Raw genomic sequence first — 22,095 nt, forward strand, 5'->3', positions numbered from 1 at the left:
AAATGTGTTATAACAGTTACAACAACTTTTTAATTTTTAAGGTCTCAGTCCATAGCGAATAGGAACCATTGATGGCTCCAACTCACTATTTGCACTGCAGTACAGGTTTCCTTTAGTTAACTGTTTTAGTAATTTTTTAGACAGAGATGTCAAATATTTGCTGGTTCTATTTTTTTTCTGGTTTTATTTTTTTAGACTAATAAAACAGCAAATATTCATATTTGCGGAACTGGAACTATTGACTTTTAGACAGTTTTGCTTAGAAAATGACTGTAATTATATTGATTATCAACACAGGTGACCTTTTTATAGACAAAACATTAATTGATTCTTGCCTTAGTCGACATTATGTACTGTAACTGTACAGATGTAGGGTTTTTCTGAACCATGGAATAGAGAAAACTGACCTTTCCAGATGTTAAACAATGAGTTTTTGATTATATTTGTGAAAACTAATGATAAAAGCTTTGACTTCCTTTGTCACCCTTGAGTTTGAGGAGTACAGCAGTGTAGGAGGAAAGAGACTCAGGAGGGAGCAGGTTATAGAAAAAGGGGGAGGAGTAAAAAGAGGAGGGGGGAAAAGAGGGGTGGGGGGAGCAGCCTGGGAGGGAGGTATGATAGTGAGAGGGGCTGAGACAGTGGCAGAGCGAGCCAGAGGCAGGGAGGAGGCGGCGGAGGAGCAGCAGCTCTCCTCCTGAGTCTCCATCCCAGAGAAGACAGAGAGAGCAGAAGAAGAAGAAGAAGACGGGGAGAAGACTGTCTCCTGCCTCACCAGTGCATCCCAGCAGCTGCTGAAGTTAAAACCAAGACATCTGCTGTGAGGTACGTTCACGTCTCACTGTCTCCTTTGTGCCTCTCCTCCTTTCATCTCCCTCCTCATCTTTATCAGGACTGTGTGGACCAGCAGCAGCAGTGTTAAGTGTGCTGTGTGTGTGTGTGCAAAGGTCCTAACAAGTATAATGGCTTTCCAGCAGCAGGTTGCTCTGTGTGTGTGTGTGTGTGTGTGTGTGTGTGTGTGTGTGTGTGTGTGTGTGTGTGAGTGAGTAGATGGAGCAAAATAGGGTATGATTTATCAAAATGTCAGCAGCGATTCTGCTGAAATGTAGTTTCTTTGACATTTGAAGACTGATAACATTTCCTGCAATCAGAGTCATTCTCAGCACAGTGTGACCTGATGCTACAAAGGACACTGAAAAGAGCTTGAAAACTTACCACATGTTGTTTTCTATTCTTTCCATCATTTTGCTCACAGTTAGACAGCTGGTGTGCAGAACAGAGTACAAAACAGACCTCAGAAATGACAAAAGCTTGTTGTAACTCCTATATTTAGTTTGTTGTTGAGATTTCACAGCAAAGAATTAGTTTGAAATGGTTACAGTTTGATATTTGTACATATGTTTGCGTTGATTTTGCACAAATACTCACTTATTTCTGATAATTTCTCTACATTTTCATGGTTTTCTCCCCCTTTGCTTCATCAGTCTGCTCTTGTGATCTTGGTTTTCAGTAGTAAATGCTCATAGTTACGCAGCTGGTGTGCAGAACAGAATATACAACTGAGACCTTTAAAAATGGCAAAAGCTTGTCATAATTCCCATATTTTGTTTGGTGTGAGGTTTTACAGCAAATAAATGTTTCAAAATGGTCACATTGATATTTGTACATATATTGGCATTGTTTTTGCATAAATGTACAGTTATCTGCTTGTATTTTCATGACTTTCTCCCCGTTTACTTCATGAATCTGCTTGTGGGATCTTGATCTTTTGTAGTAAATGCACTATATCTTTTAAAATGTCTTGTACCATTCCTCAAGAGTAGAGCTGCAACGATTAGTCAATTAATCGATTAGCTGTCACCTATCAAATTAATCACCAGCTATATTGATAATCGGCATTTTTAAAGAAAATATATCTAACTCTCTGATTTCAGCTTCTCAAATGTGAATTTTTCTGGTTTCTTTAGTTTTCTCTGACAATAAACTGAATATTTTTGGGTTGTGGATAAAATGACGATAATTTGATGACGTCATCTTGGGCTTTGGGAAACAGTGATCAACATTTTTCACCATGTTTTTTCACATTTTTTGGCGCAACCTACTAGCTGATGAATCCAGAAAATGATAGTCAGCTGAATCGATAACAAAAATAATCTTTATTTGTAGCCCTCACTTCATTACCTGATTGTTTTTTTTTCAATCAATCAATCAATCAATCAATCAATCAATCAATCAATCAATCGATTTTTTGTCAAGAAAAAGGTCAGAAAAAATGCACGTCATAATTTCCATCGTGTGCAACGTGACATATTCATATGGCTTGTTTTATCCAACCAACAGTGCAACACCCAAAGATTTTCAGTTTACCACCATATATGATGAAGGAAAGCAGCAGAGTCACACATTTAAAAAAGTGGAACCCACAAATATTTGACATCTCTGCTTTAAAAATGACTGATCCCATTTTCTGACATTCTATGGACCAAACAACTAATCAGTTAATTGAGAAAATGATCAACAGATTAATCAACAATGAAAATAATTGTCAGTTGCAGCCCTACCAAAGTGTTAAATACAGGTTTCAATGCAACTGCAGTCATTAAAAGACATTTTAAAAGGTGATAATGATCCAAAACCACATTTTATGTGCTTAACTGGCCCTGCGGCTAACAGCCTGTTTCTCTGACCCGAGTCTCCCTGACTATCTGTCAACCACTCTCTTCATTAGTGCCATTAAGGATGGTCTAATGTTATCAGGCACATCGGCCATATCGATCTGCTAACCTGTTCCCAGGGGGGCAATAGCCCCAGACACGCTGCTAAGTCTTAATTTTTAACTGTGGCTCTACAGCCTACTATTTGAGAGCAGAGTGGAGAATTATTGAGTGGACTAGCGCAGGGACTGTCTTTGTGCAGATGTCATGATGTCATACCAAACTGGACCCTCTGATTCTCGGCTGCACGGTGGAAAATGTTAGAGAGGAGGTGAACACTTCTGTAATGACAAAGAATGCAGAAAAAGACTGAAGTGTGGTGGTAATTTGGTGATCGAGCGTGATAATTCCAGTGTTTCTTAAAAGGCTTGTGGATGAGCATGATATGTGATTCTAAGTGCTTTTCATGTAAAAACTGAGCTGTGCCTGTGTTTTTCAGTGGCATCGTGGTATGGTTGCATAACATATGATGTCATGTCATTTTTGGCTGCTGTCTCTGGTTTTTACAGCAAATTACTGTTTATAATTCACAAAGAGAGGGTGGATTATGCTATAAAATAAGTAATTCTGCAATCTGCATAATTTCCACAGCCCCATGGTAACAAAAAAGAGCCTTTTTTTCAGAGCTTTTTACTGCTTTGTTCCAGGTTGCACTGTAATTTAGTGGCTTAGCATTTCTATCTCGTTAGAGAAAGTGCCTCATTATTAATTTTCAGTGTGAATTGGAGCCTATTCTTTGTCTAATCTCAGCTCAAACAGTGTTTATTGGCTTATTTCCTCTATGAAAATTTCAGGGATGGTGTGTTTTGCATAATACCTGTTGATAAGACCATCAAATACAAGACTTTCCTAATATATATCTTGATTGAGACAACATATAATTGTAATATTCAGCTCGTCATTTTACAGATTTTACTCATTATGCAGCAAGTCATTATTCGTATGATTGAGGATTAACACATACCGCCAAGTAAATTTTATTCATTACTAGGGCTGCTACTTATGTTTATTTTCATTATTAATTAACCTGCCAGTTGTTTTTGTAATTAAAGCTACTACAAGGAGTTTTAAACTGGGTATAAAACAGTATCAGCATAATACTGATGCCTCCATATGAGCATCATAAGCATATAAGACCATGAGGCTATTCCTATGTAGTTGATCTTGATGCCTCCAACTACACCTTATAGAATGTAATTAATAAATTATCAAAGTATTTGCTGATTAATTTCCTGCAGATGGACTAATAGATTACTCCAGGGGTTCTCAGACATTTTCATGTCATAGACCCTCACTCAGGTTGCAAATTTTGTGCATTTTCCTTAACTAATAGTGAAAATGCTAACAATCGATTAATTTATTAATCATTATATTATAATAATAAGATAATAAACAATATTTTTCTCTCTAATTTTCCTTTTTTTACTGTAACTTTAAGTTTCCTTATTTAACAAATGCCTGTGGCAGAAAAAACAATGTAAAAAGAGGTTTAATTACTTAACATTTCTAGACTATCAATTAATTATCAAGTAATCATTATGGTGATGAATCAAAAATGATTAATCACTAACATCCTTAACCCCACAGCAGTTGCTCATTAGACCATAGACCCCTAATTTGAGAGGATTTTATCCTGAGGAATCCCCTCTGAGCTTTTTTTTTTATCATTACTTTTAGGTTTGAAGATAATAAAATCCTTAGTCAATCATTTATCAAACTATACATTTCAGTCAATCAAAATGGCCAATCTTATTTCCTCCCTTGCTGTTCCAACTTCCAAAAAATGTGATTAAAAAATAGAATACTTTTTTCCTCATTTTGCTGGTGACCCCCTAAAACCCACTCGAGGACCCCGGTTGGTCCTTGTACCCCAGTTTGACAGCCACTACATCTTATTGCAGCTCTACATTGCACATAGCCTACTATAAAGCCTTTATAAGCACGATGCCCCTGCAGTTGTTGCAGTGTTGAGGTCACACTGTACTGAGTGCAGTCCTACAGTAGATGCATGTATTCATGTGCCCGTGGGCAGCATCTGTGTATGTGTGGACGTCGTGCGTGTGGATGGCGAAGAAAGTATATGGAGATCAATGCAAGCAGCTGTTCTCTCTACACTTCAAACGCGGCTCTGTTGTTGGCGCATCAACGCTCCGACAGGCCTCGCGCAAGGGGATCAAAGGCTAATGAGACAGCCATCGCACAAACGCACCCAGCAGACCCATGAATATTGATACGGCTCAGGAGAGAGATGGAGGCAGGGTGTCTTCACTCGCTACACAGCAGCCCGATGAAATTAAAGAGGGGGAGGGGGTGCAACCGTATATCGGAAAGACTTTAGGGTTTAAAATGTAGCCAGAATGTGTGGACAAGTGCTAAACAAGCTGAGGACAGATTTAATCTAGATTTATGAAGGTGTTTAAAACCGATTTAGCCTCTTTCTATAATACATTTCACATTAAGATGCTGTAAATGCTGTAGCTGCCAACATTACTGACATAACTGACAGTACAGTGAGTGCAAACTGCAAAAAACTGATATATAGAGGCCTTGATGGATGATTAATCGATTATCCAAGTCGTCAAATGACAGAAAATCAATTGCCAACTATTATTTTTTTAAGGCAAAGAAGTACAGTCAAATACATAGTTCAGATATGTGTTTATTTTACATCCATAACGTATTGAATATGAAACGTGACTATGAAAGTACACATTTAAGATACGTTATCTATTTGTATCAGATTTCTTTCTAAATTCATCAAACGTTAGGATTAGATAATGCCTCATTTGCATGTTTAAACATAAAATTGTAATACAAAAAATAATCATCTCAAAGTAAGCAATCAGCTGGGAAAGTTTCATGATGATATCTATTAGTTAAACTTTTTTTTTAATCATATTAATCTGCAGTGTCTCCCCTTAAAGCAGCAACATGTAAGACCCCAGTGTCCAAAAATGAGTATTGCAGTCCAGATAATGAGTTGAAGCCATAGACAGTATATCAAATAGATCGAATCCCTAATTAATATGGTTGAAGTGAGTTGTTTCCCCCGACCCCCTCCTCCCCTGACTCAAAGCTGTGGCAGGATGCCTGGCTGCACGGACATTAAATCTTGCGCAACATTATTGAGAATGACAAGGGACGACGAGTCTTCCACTGTAAGTTGATCAGCTGTTTATAACTGTCAATTTTCAATCCATATAATGCCCAATATTGGCGTGGTTTGAAAAGTTTAACTAAACAACCAACAACTGTCAACAGATTCTGATTCAAATGTTCCTAAATCCTGAGTGGTGCAGGCAAATATGTGACATCATCTTTTTCCAGCTGAGCCCCGCCCTCTTCAAACCAGTCAGAAGAGCGCAAAGAAGAATACAGAATACAAGACTAAATAAATATAATAATAAGTTGCACTGTTAACCGAAATGTAGTTTTCATTTTGCACCTCATTGCTAATAGTAAGAAGACTGACTGGAGGAAAAAGGGGTTTTGAGGGCCTTTAAATTGTGATGATTTGCTGCCTTTCTCTGTTTTACACTTTGGATAGTATTTTGATTAATAGGGCAGATTTTCTGATTTAATAAACCAGTTGATTACATAATTAACAACTAATTAATAATGAACATTATCCACATTGCATCCCAAAGTAAGACTAATTTTTCTACTTGATTTTATTATGCAAGCCTGCAACTAAAAGACTTATATACAAAAGCACCTCTTTTCTATCTTTACTATGAAAATTACTCTTTTTTACCTAAAAACAGCTGAAATAAGAGGACAAAATCCACATCTAAACATCCCATGGCCGCCCTTTTAAAAACAACCATGTTTTTAGTCAATCCTTCTGCAACCGGCCGACAAAGTGAGCTGAATCTGTACCATTTTAATGAAGCCGATTCAATATTTGTCTTGTCCTCTGCCTAACGACTGCTACGACAGGTGCCACCGAGTGTACGATGTTCCCCAGAAAATAATGTATTGTGTTTCTTACCTCAGGGTTGCTGTGCTGTCTATAGAAGCACAGCTAACCTCCAGTTTGTTTCTCACAGTGGTCGACGGCTACATGACATGTTAGAATTACCTCTTTCTTTTACATTATCTATCTAAACATCGACAAGCGCCATCCCTCCTCTGGCTAAAAGTTTGTAAAAATAACTAAAACAAGCTAAAGGTGACATTTAGGACTGAAAGTAACGAACGCAATGAAATGCTTCTCGGGGTGGTATGTCATTTCAGCCCATTCCTGCTGTCAACAGGCAGGCAAATAGACACTGGAAGGAGGACAAGTACAGCGACAGGCAGGCAGGCAGGCAGGCAGAGAGAGGGAGACTGATGCAGCAGGAAGGCCGTCTACAGCGTGTGGGCGACTGTGCCTCTATCTTGACTTGGGCTCGTAAATCAAGCCTCCCCTCTGGGGCCTATCTTCCATTCTCAGACCTTCACAACAGCTTGTTCTCCAGCCTGTGACGAGAGGGGCTGTTGTCATAGGAGCTATCGATCGTGTGGGATGAGTTTGTCAGACCGGGGGATTTCACCCATCTGAGCGTGGTCACTGAAGTGTCCCATCTTGTCTCGGTGTCTGTCTGTGGGCTACATGTTCTGTCTAATGCCAAGTCACTACAAGCTGCTGTCAGCTGCATCTCAACAGTTTCTTTCCAAAATAAAATCTCCGCCATTCCAAGTAAGCGATTCACAAACTTAAAAAGAAATGTTGTAGGCTGTCTGGGTGATAAAATTATAACATTTTATAGACTAGATCCTTTAAATTTAATGACTTGTATCTGTTAGAACTGCAGTAGACTGCTGAAGCATCGTCCACTGCATTCTGGGATTGGTTCCAGACCCAAATGGCACTGAGCAGAAGTGAGTTGATATAGAAATGATGCAAAAGAACTTCCACACAGTCTGACTTGCAATATTACATTTATTTGTGATGTTTCAGTGATAGACCTTTAATACCTGGTAAAAGTCTACTATCAAAACATAGCAAATTAATGTAATATTGCAAGTTAGACAATGTGCAGGAGTTCTTTTGCAACTTTTTGGTCCAGTTGTCCTCCTCTCCACCTCAAACTGAAGTGCTAAGTGTTCTTTTGATATAGAAGTATTGAACATTTTAATTAATTCTTGGACATTTTGGGAAAACACGAGATGAGAAGATTGACACCATCTTGAGCTTAAGCTACAACCAACAGTGGGTTAGCTTAGCTTAGCATTAAGCCTGGAAACGGTGGGAAACTGCTGGCTGTAGCTTCATATTTACCAAGCAGATTGGGAGTGGTATCAATCTTATCATTTAACAGGGCACGGCAAGAAAGCAAAATATTTCCAAAATATCCAAATGATCTCTAGTGAGAGCATCACAGGAACTCATTTCAATCAGTTTAAAGGACCAGTGTGAAGGATTTAGTGGCATCTAGCGATGAGGTTTCCGGTTGTAATCAGCTGAATACTGCTCACCTCACCCTTCCCTTCCAAGCGTGTATGCAAACCTACAGTAGTCAATTTGTCCCTACTGGGCTACTGTAGAAACATGGCAGTGCAACTTGGTGGCCTCAAGGTAATAAAAACACAACAATTCTTATTTCCAGGTGATTATACACTGATGATGAATATTTTATTTAATTTCTGCCATATTCTTCTAATAAACCACCCTAAATTTGATAAACTGGACCTTTAAGTACATTATAGTTTAGTAAAAGTGAATATTTTACATGTCTGTAATTCCAACAAAATGAGCACAATAGCAAAAAAAAAAAAATGCTCACACACAACAGCAGCTTGTGGTAACAGACTCATTAATACATAAAACTATTCAATTAGAAGACTACATGTAGTTTAATCTCCCTGGGCCTGTTGTTTACTATGCTACACTACAGTGCATATGCAAATGAGTTTCAGATGATGTTCAGATACCAGTGAATGTGTTTACACAGTGTGCTGAAACATTAGTGTGAATCAAAGTAGACCCAATGCAGAGAGGTGAAACACTGAATAATTTATCGGCAGATTCTTTGATCCATTTGACCTGTAAAGCAAATACACAAAGACAAATATGCTTAAAGAAAACTTAAAACGCAATGGTGCGGTGATGTTATTCACAGAGTTCGTTGTTTTAAAAGGTGCTGCTACATTATCGAAGCTATTGTTGTATGTGTATTTTCTTTTTTCTTGTCCTGTTGCTGGTGGGTCCATACATGACTAGACTGACAATATCTTTTAATGAGAAACTAAATTCAAATCAAATCAAATGCAAATTTAATTTCTGGATAGTGGCTCTAAAAAAGAAGTTTAACCCTGCACTGTAATGGATTTCCAATAGTATTCCCACCAAAGTAAGACTACTTTAAAAACCAAGTATTTAAATTATTCACCAGCGTTCACTCCACCCTTTAAAAGCCAATTAGGTGAACGTTTCATGGAAATCAGGGACAGGATTTGATCTCCTGATGTCATTTTGAATTCAAGAGGGAATAAATTACACAAATTTGACAGCTCCAAAATTAAAGACCCCACCGATGTGACACTCCTGTCAGGTGAATACTTAACAAGCTAAAATCCACAATTATGCGAGTTTATTTTTTCATTTAGTTTTCACTTTTCCTTTGGGTTATTTTACACATGCACACGCACGCATGCACACCCACACACACACACACACACACTCTTTCATTTTCTTGTACTGTAGTAACAGTGAGAAGCAACAATTTATGCCAGTTTATGGTACGTAAAGTTGCAGTGTTTTCAATTACAAAATGCTATCCTACTTTTCTTTAAATGCATCTTTCTTTTCTTTGCGGTGTAAACAGGCAAAATCATTTCTCTACTATTCTCATCTAAAGTAAATTAATGAAATCTGTCCACAAGCGTTCAAGTTTGCTTCCAATTGCAGTTTTCTCTTTTTTTTTTGTTTATCTATCTTCATTTTTTGGTTCTTTTTGTACTTTGAAAACCTTTAAATCATCTTAACCTTTAAATCAAATCATCTCAAATTATTTTGTTTTAGTTTTGTTCTACAGTGCAGAAAAGCTCAACATTATTAAGTCATTTACTTATAAGTTGAGCTGTAAAACTAACCTGTTCTTGGGAAAAAGCAAAAATCTACCAGTGCTTGAATAATATTTCTTCCTCGTTTCCTTTGGAAATCAACTTTTCTCAAGAACATATCAAAAATTCTTTTTATTAAACAAAGGGAGGATGATGTGCTTGAGTCAAGGAACATGTAGTTTGATTTTAAACAATTCTTAGTTTTTATTTGAAACAGTTTCAGATACTTGCTGTGTAATAATGTAATGTATTTATGTTGTTAAAATCCCCCAAAAATCCCAGAAACAACACTGAGGACATGACCTTGATGTCCTCAGCTACAGCAGTGGACAAAATCAAACAATTTTAAAGTAAGTCCAATAAAAATAAGTTATTTTGCATAGCAACATAAACTCCTTTCATCACAGCGAGGTTGTGGGAAAATAAGTAATATTTGCGGCAGAAATGAATTTCATCTCGCCACTCTCAGAAGTGGTATGTAAATGAAAATGTATTGAAAATGATAATGGCAGTAATATTGCGCCACCATGTCACCAGTGCCGCCACGTCCTTTGTCTTCAGGCAGTTTCAAAGCATTTCTTCATCTTGTTTCCTCACGCTGAAAGCCTAGTTTGTGAAACTCCACCAGCGCTGCACACAAGAGTACTCCCACTCAACCTCCCAGCCTGCTGAGAGCACTTGAAAGCAATTTTCTTTTAATCAAGTTCACTATAAAGGCCCCTCTGATGCCAACCTCAGCAACACTACCATTTTGTTTTTTCAGCTCCATCTCTCTCTACATTATATTGATTTCTTCATGAGCACTATGAAATACTGTTTACTGACATAATGAGAATTCTCTTTGAGTTTATTGCTCTTTCAGGACAGATACAAATATAGGTGCGCTTTTAAGTGGAGGCCTCATTTTTCAAATATCTACTACAGGGCAACAAACACTTTTTAAACAGAAGTGGTGTTACTGCACCACAGGTCCATGGCCCCAGTATGAGCATGGTTTTCTATGTTCCTTCAGCCCAGTGGTGAAGAAATAATTGGATCTTTACTTAATAAAAATGCTGTTGCATATACTCCATTATAGGTACAATAAGTAGTTTTGCAGTATTAGTGCAGCAACTAACTAACTTCTCATGGCCCTGTGGTTCCCAAACCTTTTCTGGTTTGCCTTCCTTCAGAGGCCAAAAACAGTTCACACACCCTCCCACCCCCCTCACCACCACGACTTTTTATCAATCATTAACAATAACTGGGGGAGCATCTGATAAAAAAAAATTATTCAAGATGACTTTTAGTGAAATAAAGGTTAACATTACACTATTATCAACTCTTTTTTTGGGGTATTTCCCCTACATATAATCATATTTATTCAAATTAGTTACCTCTGTATTTCTCTCCTGGTCATCCACAGAAGAACACAGAAGAAAGTTTTTGTCTAAACTTTTTGCTGATTGATTATGTCTTTCTCAAAATGCTAAAATAGCATCAGAGTTCTGAGTGTCTCAGGACTCCCTGATTAAAATAAGTGAAGGAAGAAAGTCCTGCTTTTAAAAAAGCTTTCATTGTTTTTAGACTTTTATTAATTTTTTAAAGAAATACTAGTTAATTTTGGATGTTGAAGTGTTATTAAAAAATCTGATGTGAAATCATTCTTTGATATAATTGCTAACACCTCGTAGATATCTGACAAGGGACTCTGACTAGACACAGATTTTTTGTGATGAGTCACAACCCTGAAAGGTTGGCAATGTAAATTCTTAATCTATAAAGTAACCACTGAAATACTGAAGTAATATAAAGTAGTTTTAAAATGAAAGTATACTTACTTCATGTACAGTACTTGAGTTTAAACCTTGTCTTTTTTAAGACAGGTGGGATTTGCATGTTTTTGGGGAATATTTTTCAGGCTCAGTATGAGCTCACCTCCTGCACTGCCATCCATCCCTGATGTCCTCAGGCAAATAAGTTTCTGCTGTATCATATTAGTGAGGGACGTATTTTATATCCACTTAATAGTCACTGACCTTGAGAGTGATGCTCTGAAGTGGATATGAATGTTGCTCTGCTGCATTGATAATTCGCAGAGTGTTTAAACAAGAGCACCTTGTTTTGTACATCGTGACTGCAGAGTGGACATGTACTGATGCTAACAACCCTGCAGCGACCCTTTAAAGTACATGTGACAAATTTTTTGTTCATTATATATTTTTATATTTAAAATCAGTTGTCTATTGCAAATGATGCAAATACAATTTGAGCCAATCAGTAACAAGATGCGTCTCTCAGATTAAAAGTCTGGCAGCTGTGGCTTTCAAATTATAGATTTTAGCGGCCCCATCAGTAGACTTAGTGCAGTTTTCTAAATCCTGAAACAGAGAGCGGCAATCATTTAATTTTTTATGACAGACCAGAGCTGTCTGAGAAAGCTTTTTGAATATTTTAACCTTGATAAAAGTAAAGACTAAAATAAAAATAAAAAACAATATGTAAAGTGTAGTAAAATGCTTTAATATAGCATGAGGAAGCATTGTTCTAGGATGATACAAAATATCAGCTGGATGACTAGACATATTTCTGTCTCACTTTTTTTTTCATTTATAAATATTTATATATTTACCACTTAAACCTTCACTATCTAATTTTTTGGCCACACAAGCTTTAAAAACAACATCACATTTAAGTTCACGAGACATTATCTTTCATTTGAAGTCGTGTTTCTTGACCAGCTGCAATTTTAAGTCCAATATCCTCACTCCTTTTAGCTCAGTCTTTGGACTCCACTGACTAAAAAAAGACTCTTTAGCCACTTAATATCAAATCTACTATGTTCACTTCAATAGCTGGTGGCTAACTGTGTCTAAGTTCATGTCATGTGTGCTTTTGTTTGGATGGTTCAAAGCAGATGTCATTCACTAAAAAGCTGGGTTATACACTGTGTTTGCACGACTTGTATGTGGTCTGCAGAAATAGCATCAGGCATAAATGTTCTGAAGATTGTTTTCCTAAAGATGACTGAACTCTAGCCTGGCAAAGATTTCTACCTTGTGGCTAAAACATGTCATCATTTAGTTTTCCTGGAATCAAATAAATATATTTTACAAGTTAACACTGAAATACTTGCTGTTCTCTTCTGTAAATCTTGTCTGCAGGTCAAGAGGACATGATGTACCACATAGACTGCCAGCTGTCAGAGGACTGAACATGGAGGTGAGCCTCACTACTATTCTTACTGTCTCCTGTCAAAGATTAATAACAAAGATCCTTGAAATGATGGATGGTAGCCCAAAGTGTAGATCAGCCATTATGAACTGTGAGCAGAGCTTGATGTGGTAGGAATGACAAGATAAGTGATGCCTCAGTATATTTATGGCGTTTTATAACAGGAGTGCTGTGGTCATGGTTTCAAGGGTTCAGTTCAGCACTCACTTATATGATACACTGCAGAAAAAAACAGAATGAAATGTCGAAGTGAAGTGAAGTTGCAATCCAAGAAGATTTCAGTTGATTTAATGACAGCGAGTGTGGTTTAACACCACAGCAGACTCTTGTTGAGCAGCTACTTTGTCAGAAAAACAAAAGAGCAGCTGGTGTATCTCTTTACAGCGCAGCCAAACAAACTCATGTTGTTTTGATAAAGAGACCAGTCAATAAAAGCTACAACCACAATCTGATTTCATGCTACACATGGTGGGTTTACTTCTCAGCACAACAGCAGGACATAGTACAAACTTGCTTACCTTGCTGAGGAGATGGAGGTGTGCAGCCCGTCACAGGTCCCTGTGGCTGCTCTGAAATATATAAAACTGACCTGCTCTCAAAAAAGTAAAGAAATCCCTGTGGCCTTGTTTTGTAGATATGCATTTTTGATTTATGTTAGCAGCTAGCACCAAGGCCTGAAAATGAAAAATCAGATCCAAGCAACATCAGCAGGTGATTTGACATGTGATACCAATCGTATTTCTACAGATCTGTCACAGTTCGGCTCTGGACGCCCAGAATCTGATTTCACATTGTCTTTTTCATCACTTGCAATGCAACACTCAGTGACACCGTCGAGTCCAGAGAGACTGAAGAGCGTCAGAGTAGAATCATGCTGCTAGTAGCAGAGCGGTACAGACGACAAAAAAGAGAACAGTCTGTGAACAGACGTGGAAATAAATAGTCTGCTGGCACTTTGGGAGGAAGTTTCTGTATAAGGTCTCTCAATTTCTCATGCTTCCGCACTGTTGAAAGTCGTGTCGCTGGCGTATGTAGTTACTGACACCTATGTCGTTACCACAGCAACCCATGCAGGTAGGTTTGTCATGTCTGGACGCACAAAGCCAATCACAAAATCCAGTGTGGACAGTCTATCTCAAAGGGCCGGTGTGTAGGATTTAGCGACGTGCTTGAGGGTTGCAAACAAGTCGCCTCACCCTCTCCTTCAAAGCGCGCAGGAGAACCTTCGGTGGCCGTGAAAACGCTATTGCAGAAAAGAAACATGGCGGACTCCGTCAAAGTGGATCCACACCCTCTAGATGTTAACACCTCATTCTAAGGTAACAAAAACACAAAGATAGGCGATTATACACTAATGAAAAGATATATTAAATTTCTGACTTATTCTGTCAATAAATCCCCTTTAATCTTACACACTGGGCCTTTAAAGATCTGATCTGCAGTCTGAACAAAGTCTAAGAGCGGTGACAAACACAGGATTTCGTGTGACTGCTTCACAATAAAAGCCATCGCCATCATGTGTTTCGCCAGGTGAACACTTTAATCAGTATATGCTCCATTACATTTGTATTAGCAGTAACTCAATGCATCTCTGAAACAGATAGGAGAGCGAACAGTAAACACTGAGACTGTTTCTTAAAAACAATCTGCTGGATTACATGCTGCACTATTTTCTAGGTAGAAAATTTGTAGAAAAATGGTGAACTCAATGAAGACTTTGGCTTTGCTAAAAATATGCAGAACACTGACAATGTCAGACACAGGGTTTGACTTCATGAGACGTATAATTTTAAATATGAATAATGCATTTACTATTCATTTACTTGACATCCTCCGGTGTGTAGATTCTTGGGCAAAAGTACACCGTCCAAGTGAAAAAGGTCAGAAACTCAGAAACTGACGATCAATACTCCAAAACTGTCATCCTCGCCCTGGACTTAGCTGGACCGCTCTTTCTATGAATTTTAAAGTGGAACACATGTAACCATCAGAGAAGCTGCACATTTCACTTCCTGCTTTTACTCCCCTGCTGCTGCATTGATCCCCAAGAGGAAGACCTGTAGTGCCCATACAGGATTGAAGCCATGTTGTCAGATTTCTACAGAGAGCTTCAGCAGAGTAGAAGCAAAATGACTTCTGCCTGCAGAGACTCACAGACTGGAGCAAAAATGACTGGTTCCTATAGTGCACAGCCTTTACAAACAGGGTAAAATATGTACATTTTTATTGAAAGCATATAACAAAATGAGCATTGAATGAAATGAATACAGAAACATCTAAGCAATAATGAGTCTTTTATATAAACTGCAATAAAAAGGAAACCTTGACTTCATCAAATGTACAAAAAGAAATTAAACACACCATAATGACCTTGCATAGTTATAAAAAATGGAAAAGATTATATAGAAAATGGTTACAACTGCTCATGCTATTGCTGAGCAATATATAATCTACTAATCAGGAGGTAATAGTTTAAGCAGAGCTATTTTCACATAGATCAAGTATGGAAATTACATCCTACCCAGCTGCCTAATGGGGTTTAATGAAACTCCGAAAAGAACCACTTTAAACCGGTGGCACAAAGGGTACTTTAACCAATAAAAATGAGAAATGAATAAAGCCCTGAAATGTCTTTATATTAGATATTAAAATGCATTCCCTCTGCAGCAGAACTTTGTGAAAACAGAATAAAAGCTTAGATGTTAATAGGTACATTTCCTTCTTATTTTCAGCTCTTATCTTTTTTTTTGGTTGCACTTTATTTTCCAGTACACCGATAAGATGTTACATGTACTTTGTATGAAATTAGACAAAAACTAGAAATAATATGTTCTTTATTACATAGTGTTTAACCCCTATAATTTGGGATGCATCATAACAGGATTGTACTGTAAACTGAAGTGTGTTGTTTCCCAGAGTTAGACCAGGAATCAGCAACCTGTGGCTCTTCTGTCCGTCTTCTTTTGCCCCTGTGGCTTTGACAAAAAAATTATATGGAAATGAATAATGTTTTTTTTAGCAATCCAATTTTTATTTGCTATTGTTGTGGACCTTAAGTGCTTCTTACATTCAGTTTAATTCAACAGGCTTTATTGGCGTAGATGTCACATAGACAATATCGCCAAAGCATCAAGGATAATACATTTAATTAATAATAATAGTGGTAAAATAGAAATGACATGAGATGAATGGGGAAATTCTCCAGTTGTGAAAATGTGTAGCTCATACACTGCAATTTTTAACAAATATTTTGTTAACTAAAATGTGCATCATAGCCTGTTTACAGCTCAGCATCTTTTCCTTGTGATAGTAAAGGTTGCAGACCCCTTAAGATTTTCTTGAACTGAACTGTAAACTAAAGTGAAAATCTGCTACTTCCACATTTCACTTTAGTTTACAGTACAGTTCTGTTGCAATGTGTCCCCAAGTACGCTCTGATAAATGGTCTAATACTGTCTAATAAAGATCATATTATTTCTAGTTTTGGTCTAATTTGATACAAAGTACAGCTTGTTTTGTCTAATTAGTGTGCTGCAAAATAAAGTGTGACCCCTCTCTTTTAATTTTCTGTCTTCTGTGGCCCAGTTTATCTTCTGGGGTAGAACTGCAGCGCTGCAAAAACCCAAGGTGATTACTTTTTCTATCTGTTTATATCTGCTTGTTGTAATGATGATGATATCCTGAGCTCAAGTTGTGCAACAATAATGCAGAGATTACCTTCCAGTCTGTGTTAATGAGATGACTCCTACGGCCGAGTGTTGCCGTTTAATTTACAGAAACCTGCATGCCGGCTCTGTGAAGCCTATAAATGCAATCGCAGTGTGCATTCATTCAGGCAGCATATATAGGTCTGCAGCTATAGAGGTCTAGTGAGTGTCCAGCAGAGCACTGGGCCATCTGCCCTGCAGTAGTTATACAGGAAAGGTTGATGTGACCAGAATAGAATATTTGCATTACAGAACAGGAGCTTAAATCCTGCGTTTTGTCACAGTTTTAATGATGGTACCCTTGCTACACTACGCTCAGGTTGCACCGTATCAGCGCTGACCCTTGTGGGCTGAGTTCTGGTGACACCTTCCAATCTGTGTTAATGAGATGACTCCACTCTGTCTACGGGTCACGGTGATATTTACAGAAACCGTTGTAGCGGCAGAGATCCACGCCTCCCTGTGGCGCTCCCTCGCCTCATTTGCATAGCTTTCAGACTTCCCTTTCTCGCTCTCCCTCTTTCACCGCTCTCGCTGTGCTCCTCCGTGATCGACAGGCTCCTTCGCACTTCTCTTCAGTTTGTGTCGCACATGTTAATTAAAGCCTCTAATTAGCTTTCCCCACTAAAAGGCCGCATTAAATCAGAGTTGGAATGGCAAATGATTCCTGGCATTAGCATAATTGTGTTTTTGAAGTGTAAAGATTCGGGCATTAGGGATGCTAGCACGCGTTTTTGTTTCAGTGATTTGTTGTGTTTGGGGCTCGGGGCCCAAGGGGCCACTGGAGGTTGGCTGTGTGGGTTGAGTTGCCCCAGGACCCTACAGGGGCCACACACTAATGAGGCCTGCTCCTCTCTGATGGAGCAGATACAGGAAAAACAAACCTGTGATGCGGTACCCTCAGGTGGTCCTGAGAGCCCGGCAGAGCGGAACAGGACACTGGTGGAATGTGTGTGCGCGCATGTGTGCGTGCGTGTACATGTGTGTTTGTGTGTATGAGAGTGTGACAGAGAGAGTAGACAAAAAGGAGATAACATTGTCACTACGTTTATGTTATCATTATCATTAGTAATGATTGGCATGAATGTATGAACTAATGGAAAAGTCAACTAAATGTATTGATCAGTATGCATATTTTCACATAGAACTGCATGAGAATGATGTAATGTACAGGTGCTGTAGACAAAACAGGCTAAGAAACAAAAAAATTCTAATAGTAAAATATTTGTTTTCAGTTTTTAACCAATGTTGTAGTTGACTCAAAGCCTTTAGAGCCTTATGACACTTGAGAATTGACCATAGAACCAGTCACAATATTTATTTGCAATAACCTCTGGGAAGAAAAATCGATGCATATGTACACACATTTAAATAGCAGCAACATGTGTGTTGTGGCTGTTCAAAGTATATACATCTTATTCATCTAAAATGCATGTTTTATGCTTTAATATCACATTAATAACAGCACTTTCACCAGTGTTAGGTTGGAGAATTTATCTGTTGTGCCACTTGTCGCTGTTAGGTGATTTATAGCAAAGCAAACAATAGCATTGCAGGAACATCACATAGATCAGACCAAATGTTACAGTTACGGGTGAAAATGAAACGGAAATAAACAACTTTAATATCTCCACAATTCAAATCAACTGTCAGTTGTCTCATCAGATGTGGCTGTTTTGTTAGCACCTCGTCACAGTGATTCAGTCTGTTTTGATCTTCTGCATACAGGATGCTACAGTGGTCCGAAATTGCTGTGTCACACAGGAAATTGTGCTTTTTTTTCCTATTGTGTAATTTCATTAGAGGTGCAAACAAGTTTTAAAGCCAACATGGGTGGAATTTTTATGATTTTTCATATTTCAAATTATTCGAATAAGATGAGATTTTGTTTTCAGAAGCAACTCGGCTGAAAATTGGTTTGGATTCAGTTAAATCATGTCTCCTGCGGTGTCTAACACCAGGGGCACCCAAGTCAATTTTCATCCGCAGGGGCTTTAAATTGCAATCAATAAACCAAATACAAACACTTCTACAACATAGTGTGATTTTACAGTGAATGCCAGGTAGCAGCATGTTTGTCGTTGTTTTGATCGAGGGACGTGTAGCAGCAGCTCAATAGATCAAGGAGAACATTTTTGAAAATCACGTACCAAACACAGTCAAACTGCATTGACAAAGAGGACGTGTTAGTGTCACTTTGGGAGGTGTAAGAGTTGACTCAACTATAATAATTCCGCCCTAAAGAGCCTTGAATGTGTCATAAGCTGCTGTATTGAGACTTTTCCGTCCAGGTAAAGTGATTATTTCAGAGTCGACTTCCTTGTTAGTGTTGGTGAACGCACAGAGACTGTCACGCCCCGGGTCATGTCCTCTATTACAGTGTGATATACCTGGATTTACGAGTGATTAGTGCTGAGCACATCCGCAGCCATCAGACATGACTGAAGCTGTCACCATGCTATGAATCGCGCCTCAAGGTAGACATGATGTACTTTTCAAGAGCTTCCTCTGGGCAAACTTGCTCACTGACTACTGTGGCTAAATTATTCAGGGTGAACTTGTCTACCCAAAGGCACAGTGGTGGAACAGTGACAGTTTGGGGGTTGTGTGATAGCCGAGAGTGTTGTCATATGAGTTATTATTGAACCAGCCAGATATACCACAATGCAGCATATTCCCCGCTCCGGCCTTGAATCTGCTCCAGGCATGAAAACCCATTAAGATGCATTGGAGGAAGCGGCAGACTAGAAGAAATGATGTAAGGAGGAAGAGGCTGGTGCAGACAGAATTATCACCACTCCTACACCAGGCTACTTTTAATTTGATTAATTCTAATTAAATGATTTCTGTGTCAGCAGTCGATTCATTTCATTTTCTTTAAAAGTCTACAGTTGATTACATAAGGACATGCTGCTATGTTCCCGAGGTGACAGAGGAAATTGTGTGGAATGATTTTTTTTTTTTTGAATGGCACGAAAATGTCCTGTGCAGTAATACGAGAGCAAGAGAGAGACAGAAAAACAAGAGCAAGGAAACAAAAGAAAATAGAAAGGCACTCCACCAAGGCCAAATGCCCTGCCTCACAATGTTGAAGCCACTGAAAACCCAAATGCACAATCGTCCTATTACTAAGTAATTTGGGGTCTTGTGTACGTATTAGTAAGCAACTAAAAAATACTAGAAATTAGTTTAAATCCAATTACAAAATGTTGTTATAGGGCTGTAAAACTGACAATACAACCGCAGCTTTTTTCTTTTTGTTTCCTTTTGTTGGCCGTCCGTCACCCAGTTTCAAACTTGAAAGCTGTAGGTTTTTTTTGCCATGTTTTATGTTGTTTCAGAGTTTATTTCGTAGGTTAATCTGTTGAATTTGGCGTTAGCATGCTGTGCAGCTAATGAGGCTGCTGCCAGTACAATACAGTAATACAAGAGCAACTGTGTCGAGAGAAGCTCATTTAAAGCCAACTAAATAAAGAAGTAGAGGAGTTAAACTTTATTAATCCCTTCTGGGGAAATGTACATGTTGTCACTCTGCTCTGGATGTCAGAGGAAAGGGGTGCCACTTACAGTGTTGCCCCAAGTGGTTGGGGGTGTGCTGCCTTCTGCTCTGTGATCCTCGTCACTGGTGTGTGTGTTTGTGTTCCTGCTGTATGTAAATTTACTTGACAGTCATGACCTGAGGGTAACCATATGGCTTCATATGAAATGGTCAAACTGTAGGAATTCAGTTGCGTGGTTGTGTAACTATGACTATCACCCAGCAGCCAGCTTCTTCAGACTGTTGCCAGCTGGATCTGTAGATTCACCACTTTGCATTACTGTGCCAAATTACTTATTTATCATAAATTAAGTAATTTAGAAAAACAAATTTAATTCTACGAACCAAATGGGGGCAACAGAATCTCTCTGCTCCTCCTGAGCAGGTACTAAAGTGGTTATATCGCTCCAGACTCCTTTAACAAAAATGGTATTACCTTGTCTGCTGTTGGTTCAATCCACACCAAGTAAAGTTAGTTCAGTTCTGAACAAACATGTTAAAACACAATAACACACCTAACTAACTAACCTATTAAAGAAGAGGAAGACCAGCAACTCTCATGTTCTATGAGGTAAAATTACTGTTTTGATGTTTGGTGGATTTGAAGAGAGCACAGATGGCAGCTTCAGTTCCCTGTCAGAAAGGGCTGTCTGATGACAAATTAAAGCATTAAACATTTTCTAAATATATCATACACTTAAACTGATATTTTTAGGTGGCTAAAATGCATTTTGCTGCTGACCCTGTCCACAACGGTATATTATTTAGCTTCTGTGCCGGCACTCTTGAGGGAGATGTCAATGAAAACATGATCTGCTACGCCCATGCAGTCTTGAGAAATTACTATTTCAAGCCAAATTTCCGGAGGCTTTAACCAAAGTGAAAAATAATTTAGTTATCTGCCCTGCGATTCAGATCCACTCCAAAATGAAATGGGTTCTTCCTTGGTCCGTGCTGAACCAAGTTTCATGAAAATCGGGCCAGTAGTTTTACCTGTAATCCTGCTGACAGACAAGCAAACAGCTCTTGAAATATAACTTCCTTGGTGGAGGTAATAAGAAGAGAAAGTAAGAAAGGAGGAGGAAGCAGAGAAACGGACAACAGACAGAAAGTGGGAGAAATACGGAGACTGCAAGCAGCGCCAGGCTCTGTGTGGAAGTCTAACATTCATTATGTCTGTTTCAGTGGTGCTGTAGTCAGAACGCAGTAGGAGATCTCAGCCAGTCAGCACAGAATCCAAGGGTACTGCCAGAGGCTTGATTTACACAACAAAAAGACATTTCACCGCATGTGACCCGGACGGGACTTCTTTCTGTTTGTCGAAGTTTTGCCAAGTTTATGTTGCTGCTGAAGCCAAAAGGAAACATTACTGTAGTGCGAGCTCAGATCGTTGGCCACTGTGTTCCCTCTACCTCCGTCTACACTGGTTGCATCAGTGCTGATTGGAGCTCCACCTTGCAATGTCAACATTTGTGAAGTCATGACTTAACTTAAGTTATACTGACAGGCAGAGGTCTGACATATTGTGATACTTGGTGCAAAGCAGAAAGCTGAACTGAATAATTGCTTTTATAAACAATAATAATACACCACTTTGTTATAAAAGACAGAACAGCAGCATGCAGCTGGCAAAGCACTTGCCGTGTAATTACAATATTCCTCATTTGAATGTAGCTCCTTTCTCTTTTTCTGTTCTTCAATTGAAATTCAAATTAGCTTTTTTGCCTCAACAATTATGTAAATACAGCATTATTAAAGCAGGTTGTGCAACATTTAAAATGTAAATATAATAATTTATAAATATATATATTTAAAAAAAGACAACTACAAGAATGTACATCATACTATACTGTACATACTGCGCAATTAGATGCATAAC

The 22,095-nt window shown here is 38.4% G+C and overlaps 1 long non-coding RNA gene across 1 annotated transcript in view; it reads left to right on the top strand.

Annotated features, from left to right (window-relative positions):
• The first annotated feature begins 630 nt into the window (after positions 1–630).
• LOC146306784 (uncharacterized) overlaps positions 631–22,095 on the top strand; it is a 65,989-nt gene continuing 44,524 nt past the window's right edge. Inside the window, exons 1-2 of the long non-coding RNA XR_014769003.1 lie at positions 631–822; positions 12,902–12,959. This is a non-coding gene — a long non-coding RNA (uncharacterized LOC146306784). The remainder of the gene's footprint in view (positions 823–12,901; positions 12,960–22,095) is intronic.

Source organism: Lutjanus erythropterus, chromosome 22, assembly GCF_056507025.1.
Source record: "Lutjanus erythropterus isolate fLutEry1 chromosome 22, fLutEry1.hap2, whole genome shotgun sequence".
In the NCBI taxonomy this organism is placed as follows: Eukaryota; Metazoa; Chordata; class Actinopteri; order Lutjaniformes; family Lutjanidae; genus Lutjanus; species Lutjanus erythropterus.